Source organism: Amphibalanus amphitrite, unplaced genomic scaffold (assembly GCF_019059575.1).
Source record: "Amphibalanus amphitrite isolate SeventyFive unplaced genomic scaffold, NRLGWU_Aamphi_draft 000664F_arrow, whole genome shotgun sequence".
Lineage (NCBI taxonomy): Eukaryota > Metazoa > Arthropoda > Thecostraca > Balanomorpha > Balanidae > Amphibalanus > Amphibalanus amphitrite.
The window spans coordinates 1-9424 of NW_024882158.1; the positions used below are offsets into that span (position 1 = coordinate 1).

General features: G+C 46.2%; 1 long non-coding RNA gene across 1 annotated transcript; it reads right to left on the minus strand.

Annotated features, from left to right (window-relative positions):
• Positions 1 to 3958: 3958 nt before the first annotated feature.
• Positions 3959 to 5998, minus strand: LOC122364244. Its single transcript, XR_006253527.1, has 3 exons — positions 5980 to 5998; positions 4554 to 4668; positions 3959 to 4044 (listed from the first exon to the last, which is right to left on the minus strand). It is a non-coding gene; the product is annotated as an uncharacterized LOC122364244 (long non-coding RNA).
• Positions 5999 to 9424: the final 3426 nt, after the last annotated feature.

A 9424-nucleotide genomic window follows, 5' to 3' on the forward strand; every position in this document is an offset into this window, starting at 1 on the left:
TTTTCTAGCAACAAAATAGAAGCAAAATAGAAGTTCACGCATCATGCGCAGCACCTCGCCAATTGATCTTTTTAGAATGTTTCATTTAACGGTTTAATGAACAGACTTTAATGGTCCCTTTCGGTTTCATCCATAAATTAAGGTCAGTCACCTCAGATTAAGTACAATGGTTTAGCACCCATAATCACGAGGAAAGTAAATAAATAATGATTCATAAGGCAATCATAAACCCAAATAAACCAAGTAAAACTGCACATGTGTCTGTCGCGTATGCTGCGTGTTCAGTTTCAAAAAATCACAACAGGTCACGCAAACATCCGCTAATTGTCTTGTAATGAGTTGCCATTGATTTGTTTTGAACGGGTAAATATTGGCAGGAGAACATTCGCTTTTAGGGAACGTTCCGATTGTTGGGATTTATTTGCATTGGATACAGACCGCAGTGTTAGAACGGGAAATTCCCACTGAGGTCGACCACAGAGTGAAACCACTGGTGTATCGTACCGAAGGCGGTTAACCGGGATTGGGACAATATCGTATTGCTTTATGAAAAATCAATATAACGATCCATTAGCCATATCCTCAACAATAGAAGCAAGGGGCAGGACAGTTCGTGTTCCCAGCATCCACCAGCATCCATATGCTTTGCTTTCTCTGCAAAGTTGATCTAGAATTTAATGAGAACCAGGCTTGCACGTGGGATATGCCCCATATGAATAAAGGGAACGAAAACAATTTGCTTTGTGACGTTTTCTGTCCAGTCCTAAATTTCAGCGAAATTTGACGATTGCCTGACTTGATGTTCTAACTTGTAATGTCCCGACATTACAAGTGTCCCGACTTGTTCCGACTGTCCCGAATGTCCCGACTTGATGTTCCAGCGTGCCCACAATTCGAGCAAGCTGACAATGGAGCAAGTTCAACCATGCCCTCCGTGGATTACATTATTTATACGGACACCCTATCCCGGTTCGAAATATTTCCGAACCATTTCCGACACGAGTTTCTTGTTACTACCCTGTCCGGCTCGAAGTTTCCATGGTCGAGTTGAGAGGTTTGCAGGTGCCCCGGTGATTGACATGAGCTCCGACCAGCGAAGCCATCAGCGAACAGATCAACAGCAGAAGTGCCGCCATCTTGATCCTCTGTGCGAGGGAAATAAAGGTCGGGTCAGCAGGTAGTCCAAGCGAGGAGTGATAAAGGTAGGTTAAGGCGCATTATACCCGTACGTAACCAACCTCATGACCAAGTTATGAGCTTGATGGCAAGTTTGACCGGGGCATCGTCAGGACAGCAGGCCATAATATGAGACAAGCGATGGAAATAGAGATCAAAGTGTAAAGTTTATCATGTCGCATTGTCCGTCACAAAACCTCAGAATTGTGTATACCTATACCTATTCTAAACGCATGTCAATTCCAATACCGATCAACAGAAGTCAAAACCAAATACTGGAAAAGCCAAAATAGTTAGGAGGTTACCTAAATTGTTTAACCTTTCACGACCATAGGAATTCAAATGATGGTCACCGAATCTGGGTAACTCTGACATTACGAGTAGCAGTAAATGAGCGAACTTTGCGGTCGCTCGGTTTCAACCACAGGTTTCCCAGAGACCAGAACGGAACCGGTAGTCCTGACCGGTCCGACGAGACGAGATTACTTCCGACCCGGCAGAATGCCGTCTGGGGTCGTAAATGCCAGATGTTCCGTTAGATCGTTGTTGCATGGGCTGTCATTTGGTGCTATCAAGTCAATGACCCCGGAATTTCGGCTGACGATTGTTGAGGGTCGAGATGATTGATATAAAATGTAATTGAAGACAGGTGCTGCCATACCGAGCAAACTGGTTCGTACATTACAGCGGACCTTTTGGACTTCACTATGACTCGGCGCATATTTTACGAGTCGATTTCCGATGGGAATCGCAGGGGTTTACTATTTTTCGGGTGCGCTGTGTCTTCATTATTTTATAATTTTTCTAACAAATATGAATTGGCCACACCTGATAATGCTACATGTTGTGTTATCTGTCGTACCACGAACAAACAAACCAACCAAATACACCATTAAATAAACAACGATAATTTAATAAATCCATGAATTAATTAACCATGAATTGAGTCACTGACTCTTGTGCAGATGTCCCGCTAAATCGCGTCCCGTCCGACCTCCCCTGTCTGCCGCGGTACCGGTCCTCCGCTTCCAACTGTCCCACCGTAACTGAGGTGCCCCACTCTGCAACTCACGTATACAACTCAAACACAACTCACCGGTTTCTGACGTCCCATTCAACGCCTCACACCCGCGCTGTGGCTTTGGTCACAGCGGATTCCTCGAACCCGGTGAAATGTCCACTGGTCAGCCTTTCCCTACGGATAATCCTACTATGGCTTTGGTCACGTCACACGGTCTTCAAGCCGGGTTCGACTGCAAACTGGTCAGTGGCTTTCTCGCTACCCTGTGGCCGGCGGCTGAGGCGTTCTTAGTCACCGTATACCGGTCCGGCGCGGCGGTGCACTGAAAACAAATCTACTCTTCTCGTGAGTAAACTCACGGAAGAGCGGTTATATGGACACCACCTATTTGACGGCCCCAGCGACCGGTTAATCAACTCACCACTTGCCGGTCAACTTTCCGATGAAACGTGCGTTTACTCATGCATATTTACCCACGCTCGATGAGTTAACTCATTAGGAAAACCCATGTATCGCTGGTTACTCATTTCCGTTACTCTCATTCTGTGAGTTAATTTACTCATGGATGGGCGGTTTTATGGACACCACCTATTTGACTGCGCCAGCGACCGGTCAATCTACTCACCTTACTCATTGTGAAAACTCATGTATCGCTGGTTACTCATTTTCGTTACTCTCATTCTGTGAGTTAATTTACTTATGGATGGGCGGTTTTATGGACACCACCTATTTGACTGCGCCAGCGACCGGTCAATCTACTCACCTCTTACCAGTCAACCTACTCATCAGTCATAGGTAAGGTTGACCGGCAGGAGATGAGTAGATTTTCCGCTGTAAATATTACGGATAACGCGACTTATCAGATTTTCATTCCCGTCTTGCGTGTTATTTCGTGTGCAAAGTAGCATGCAAGACGAGGAAGAACATCCAACAAGACCATATACTATCCGTTATACTAACACCGAGCAATGACACCGAACACAGAAACGTGGTCGTTTTATAGGAGCAATCAACAAGACATCGAATGTTCTGTAAAACGACAAGTGCGTGGATACCTATTATCATGCCATGGGCGACATAAAATTGACAAAATAATAACCCTGCGCTCATTTTGTACTGTTTAGAACGAATGACAAGTCAAGAGAACAGCAAAGTTAAATCTGTATTCCATGCACATACGAACATGCAAGCTGGACAACCTATTATGGACGGTAACGCTCAATGGTCATAGCTGGTTGCAAGACGACCAGCTATATGAACCCATCATAAGGAGCAGACGGACCTATTATACCAAGCAGCTTTCTATTTCACAGTCTTATGTGCGATTATGTTATTTCGTATTCTATAGAAAGGTCGTGCAACCAGCATGTGAAAGACGCAGTTTCAATAGTCATTTAATACGCAAACACAGTTTCAATGGTTTGGTTAACTGATACATTTCCGACTCCAAAGCTCTGCCTGTGCTTTACATCAAAGTGCCTTGTATCTCATTCATTAGCGTCCAACGTTTCACGTCTCTTTACGGTTTAGGGACACCCTGCAGCAAAATACAAACGAGCTGCAACAAGCTAATTTAACTGCAACTAGTTACAATGACAAAAACTTGCGGAACAGAAAACAGAAACAAACAGAGAAAAGTATGAGGCACCAACAGAACTCTGCCGGTCAGTCTCTGTTCCGGCAGCTGGTCACTTAAGTCGACCGCCGAGGTTAGCTCTTTGAACTCGACAACCGTCTCAATCTCCACGTAGAGCATGCCAGCTCGAACTTGCGGCCATGGGTACTGGGGATGGCTGAAACACATCCGTGCTCGCCAGCGCGGTGCAGCAGGTGGTCGACTGCATCGTCTGCAACGAGAACAAATATTTCCGATATTATTAGTGGTTATATCCCGAGCAAGTTGCCTCGGGTCGATTAACGCATTTTACTCTCGAGTGATGTAACGGTTTTATCCCGAGCCGTCAGGTGAAAAAAAAAAACAGGAACTTTGAGAGCAGAAAAGAGAATATACACACCGGGGCTGGGGACAATTTAATTATGTCACCGAGTTTTTGCCGAAGTTCCGAGGGTCATTAGACCCGAGGTATTTCGATAAAATACGAGGTTATATCAATTGCCAGCCCTAGGGCAAGTTCATTTCCAAACATGCAACGCTCACCAATGTTCACAAAGTCCATAAATGTTGCTAAATAAATTAAATTTAGCAGAGGGCCGAACAACGTCCTTGACGACGGGCAGGGCAACATATTATTCAGACGGAGGCTGAGCGGAGCGAAGCCGTATGAACAAAAGTATTATAAGAGCAAAAGTATGAACGAACTCAAATGAACATTCACTCTCTATACTCATTACTCACCGATAACGAGCCAGCTCTCCTCAATGTCCATCGCCGGCGGCCCGCTCGCGCTGGTGCCCTCGCCGGGGTCGGCGGTGGCGGCCGTGACCTCCGCATCGACAGAGTTGCTGGGACCCTGAATAACAAACCAATAGATGTTATCATAGACTCTTCATAGGTATGTAGAGGTCTATGATGTTATTAATGTACGCCACAACAATACACAGTTACGGTCAGCCAGTCTATTTTGAACAGAGTTTCCTTAGAGCAAACTAATGCACCGGTGCTGGGAGAAAATGTCATCTGATTTTGCAACTTCTTTGTTTAATTTTGCTGCAATACGTTCTACTGGTTTGTTTAAAAAGCGGGCATTAAAATTTAAAACATGTTTGTCTACCTAACATACAAAAATATGTGTCTGTCACGTTCAAAAGGCACTGCGGAACATTTAGATTGCTGGTTAGTTGAGTTGGATCTGGGCAAATTAAGTGAATTTGAGGCTCATTTTTTTTTCAGGGCAAAGCAGTTTTGTTAGGTTATTGATAAAGAGCAGATATTAAGTTACCTTAAGCCCGTGTACTAATTGTGAGGCAGTTTTTGCTATCTTTTTACGCTATCGTTTTACGCTATCTTCAAAAAACCTTAGGGTGGGTCGCATCGACCCCCCCCCCCCTGCCAGGGCGAGGGTTAACGTCCTTGGGAAACTGCAGTGGCATGGACACTGGCCAGCCTGCGTGTTATGTGCACAAGGAATATTTGTAGTGAAATTTCATCTGAGAACAGCCCATAAGCAGTTTCAAAATCATTTCTTACCACACACCAAGCGCAGCATTCCAAATTCCAACCTACCCACCTTCGACCTAAATCAATTTTTATAATAGCTGGGCACCTGTGAACTTGCATATTTTGCCATTTGTTTGCACTTACATTTTGGTATTCCTCTGATAGGCATGTCACAGGTAGCTTTTGGATGGTGCTGGTATTTTCTTTTTGTCTTTAGCAGTGATAAACCATCAAAATAGGTCAAAATTTTATTTTTTACCCTGAATTTTAAGGCTCTGAAAACCTGATGCATTTTCTAATTCAGCTTATATAGATAATAGATGCACGCTGGACATGCACTAAAGCTTTTGGCATGAAATTTTGCCACTACAAGCATTACCCTGGCTATGTGCATATTAATAATATAAGCTATTCTGCCTGTGACCCTGGCTCTGGATGTACAGTGGTCTATAAATTCATTATATGCTGCTTGAAGGGCAGTCTGATACCTACACTGCAGTATGACGTGGACGCGGGGTCACGCATGTGGACTTCCTGGCCCCTTTACTGTATATCAATGTCCCAGGCCTGCATGTAGGTTAGCAAAGAGAGCTGTCGTTTAATTCTCCGGTATTTTCCACGCACAATACCCTTAATAACGCAAAATATCTGGTAATTTACTCACCTTAACTTGCAGCACGCGATCCCCCTGCACACACGGATCCGGCCGGAACAAAAATGGCGGCGAGGCGGCCTATGATCCATCGGTAAAGAAACACGTCAAAAACGAGTTTGATAACCGGTCGGCTGTGAGTACGCTTTTTGCGCACGATTTGTGATTTTATTTACTCATAACTCATTTTCAGAACTCGCTTTCTACAGATTTAGTGAATGCATGATTCGTGAGTACGATAATTACGCGCAATACATGAGTCAAGAAACTCGCATTTCCTGACAGACAACCATTATTTCATGCGTTTGGGGCCGCCTTACTCATGGATGGCAGGTCATTGATTTCTTTGTATGAGTTTTTGTAATGAGTAAACCAGAACTCAGGGCTTGGAATGCTTCATACACGAGTAAACCAGCGGTTGAAACTCATTAGCGGCTGGTAAAATGACCTTTACTCTCCATATACGAGTAGATTTGTTTTCAGTGTGAGTTGACCGGCTGGGCAGAGGCTGTGAGGGGGAGAGGGGAGAGGGCGGGGGCGGGATGGTAAATGGGTCACTGCGAGTCACCTGGCCGGAAGGAGAGAACACCAGCACAACGGGCACGAGGCGGCACGCGGTGTCATTTTTCGGGAGATAGCGGGCGGACGGCCGGAAAGGTCATGCAAAATGATGTTGATCAAGACAGCCCATATTCAGCCCAGATTCAGCCCGGATTCAGCCCAGATTCGGGACACCTCCGACCAAGCTGAAACTCGCACACAATGTAGGCCATGACATGCCCAATCCACAGTCCAAGTCATTCGGTGGCACTCCCAGCCGTTTGACCTACAGAGGTCAGCAAAGGTCACGTGGCCCAAATTTGCACAGCAGATTGTGGCCCACCCAGTAGAGCTAGAGCGCTAAAAATGGCACCAATCGACTCGCCAGCATCTAATCTTACTCTTCCCAACACTCATTTGACCTCTCAAGGTCATGCGATGACCTAAGGTCATTTGTGGGCTATGTCGAAAATACACTTGCACAGCAGTTTTCGAGTAGATGGATTGACCGAATTCCAAATCAAAGCACATCGGGTAGCCCATAGGCCGTAGTAACTTTCCTTGAAAACCGCTTTTCGATATGTGACCCCGTTTGACCTCGGCAGGTCAAAATGTGCAAATAAACGACACTCAATACGTCGCAGCCCGGATTCAGCCCAGATTCGGGACACCTCCGATCAAGCTGAAACTCGCACATAATGTAGGCCATGACATGCCCAATCCACAGTCCAAGTCATTCGGTGGCACTCTCAGCCGTTTGACCTACAGAGGTCAGCAAAGGTCACGTAGCCCAAATTTGCACAGCAGATTGTGGCCCACCCAGTAGAGCTAGAGCGCTAAAAATGGCACCAATCGACTCGCCAGCATCTAATCTTACTTTCCCAACACTCATTTGACCTCTCAAGGTCATGCGATGACCTAAGGTCATTTGTGGGCTATGTCGAAAATACAGTTGCACAGCAGTTTTCGAGTAGATGGATTGACCGAATTCCAAATCAGAGCACATCATCGGGTAGCCCATAGGCCGTAGTAACTTTCCTTGAAAACCGCTTTTCGATATGTGACCCCGTTTGACCTCGGCAGGTCAAAATGTGCAAATAATCGACACTCAATACGTCGCAGCCCGGATTCAGCCCAGATTCGGAACACCTCCGACCAAGCTGAAACTCGCACACAATGTAGGCCATGACATGCCCAATCCACAGTCCAAGTCATTCGGTGGCACTCCCAGCCGTTTGACCTACAGAGGTCAGCAAAGGTCACGTGGCCCAAATTTGCACAGCAGATTGTGGCCCACCCAGTAGAGCTAGAGCGCTACAAATGGCACCAATCGACTCGCCAGCATCTAATCTTACTTTCCCAACACTCATTTGACCTCTCAAGGTCATGCGATGACCTAAGGTCATTTGTGGGCTATGTCGAAAATACACTTGCACAGCAGTTTTCGAGTAGATGGATTGACCGAATTCAAAATCAAAGCAAATCATCGGGTAGCCCATAGGCCGTAGTAACTTTCCTTAAACACCGCTTTCCGATATGTGACCCTGTTTGACCTCGGCAGGTCAAAATGTGCAAATAATCGACACTCAATACGTCGCTGCCCGGATTCAGCCCAGATTCGGGACACCTCCGACCAAGCTGAAACTCGCACACAATGTAGGCCATGACATGCCCAATCCACAGTCCAAGTCATTCGGTGGCACTCCCAGCCGTTTGACCTACAGAGGTCAGCAAAGGTCACGTGGCCCAAATTTGCACAGCAGATTGTGGCCCACCCAGTAGAGCTAGAGCGCTAAAAATGGCACCAATCGACTCGCCAGCATCTAATCTTACTTTCCCAACACTCATTTGACCTCTCAAGGTCATGCGATGACCTAAGGTCATTTGTGGGCTATGTCGAAAATACACTTGCACAGCAGTTTTCGAGTAGATGGATTGACCGAATTCCAAATCAAAGCACATCATCGGGTAGCCCATAGGCCGTAGTAACTTTCCTTGAAAACCGCTTTTCGATATGTGACCCCGTTTGACCTCGGCAGGTCAAAATGTGCAAATAAACGACACTCAATACGTCGCAGCCCGATTCAGCCCAGATTCGGGACACCTCCGATCAAGCTGAAACTCGCACACAATGTAGGCTATGACATCCCCAATCCCAGTTTAAGTCTCGTGGCACTCCCAGCCGTTTGACCTACAGAGGTCAGCAAAGGTCACGTGGTCCAAATTTGCACAGCAATTGTGGCCCACCAGTAGAGCTAGAGCGCTAAAAATGGCACCAATCGACTCGCCAGCATCTAATCTACTTTCCCAACACTCCTTTGACCTCTCAGGTCATGCGATGACCTAGGTCTTTGTGGCTATGTCGAAAATACACTTGCACAGCAGTTTTCGAGTAGATGGATTGACCGAATTCCAAATCAGAGCAAATCATCGGGTAGCCCATAGGCCGTAGTAACTTTCCTTAACACCGCTTTCCGATATGTGACCCTGTTTTGACCTCGGCAGGTCAAAATGTGCAAATATCGACACTCAATACGTCGCTGCCCGGATTCAGCCCAGATTCGACACCTCCGACCAAGCTGAAACTCGCACACAATGTAGCCATGACATGCCCAATCCCAGTCCAATCATTCGGTGGCACTCCCAGCCGTTGACCTACAGAGGTCAGCAAAGGTCCGTGGCCCAAATTTGCACAGCAGAGTGTGGCCCCCCCAGTAGAGCTAGAGCGCTAAAAATGCACCAATCGACTCGCCAGCATCTAATCTTACTTTCCCAACACTCATTTGACCTCTCAAGTCATGCGATGACCTAAGGTCATTTGTGGGCTATGTCGAAAATACCTTGCACAGCTTTTTCGAGTAGTGGATTGACCGAATTCCAAATCAAAGCACATCATCGGGTAGCCCATAGGCCGTAG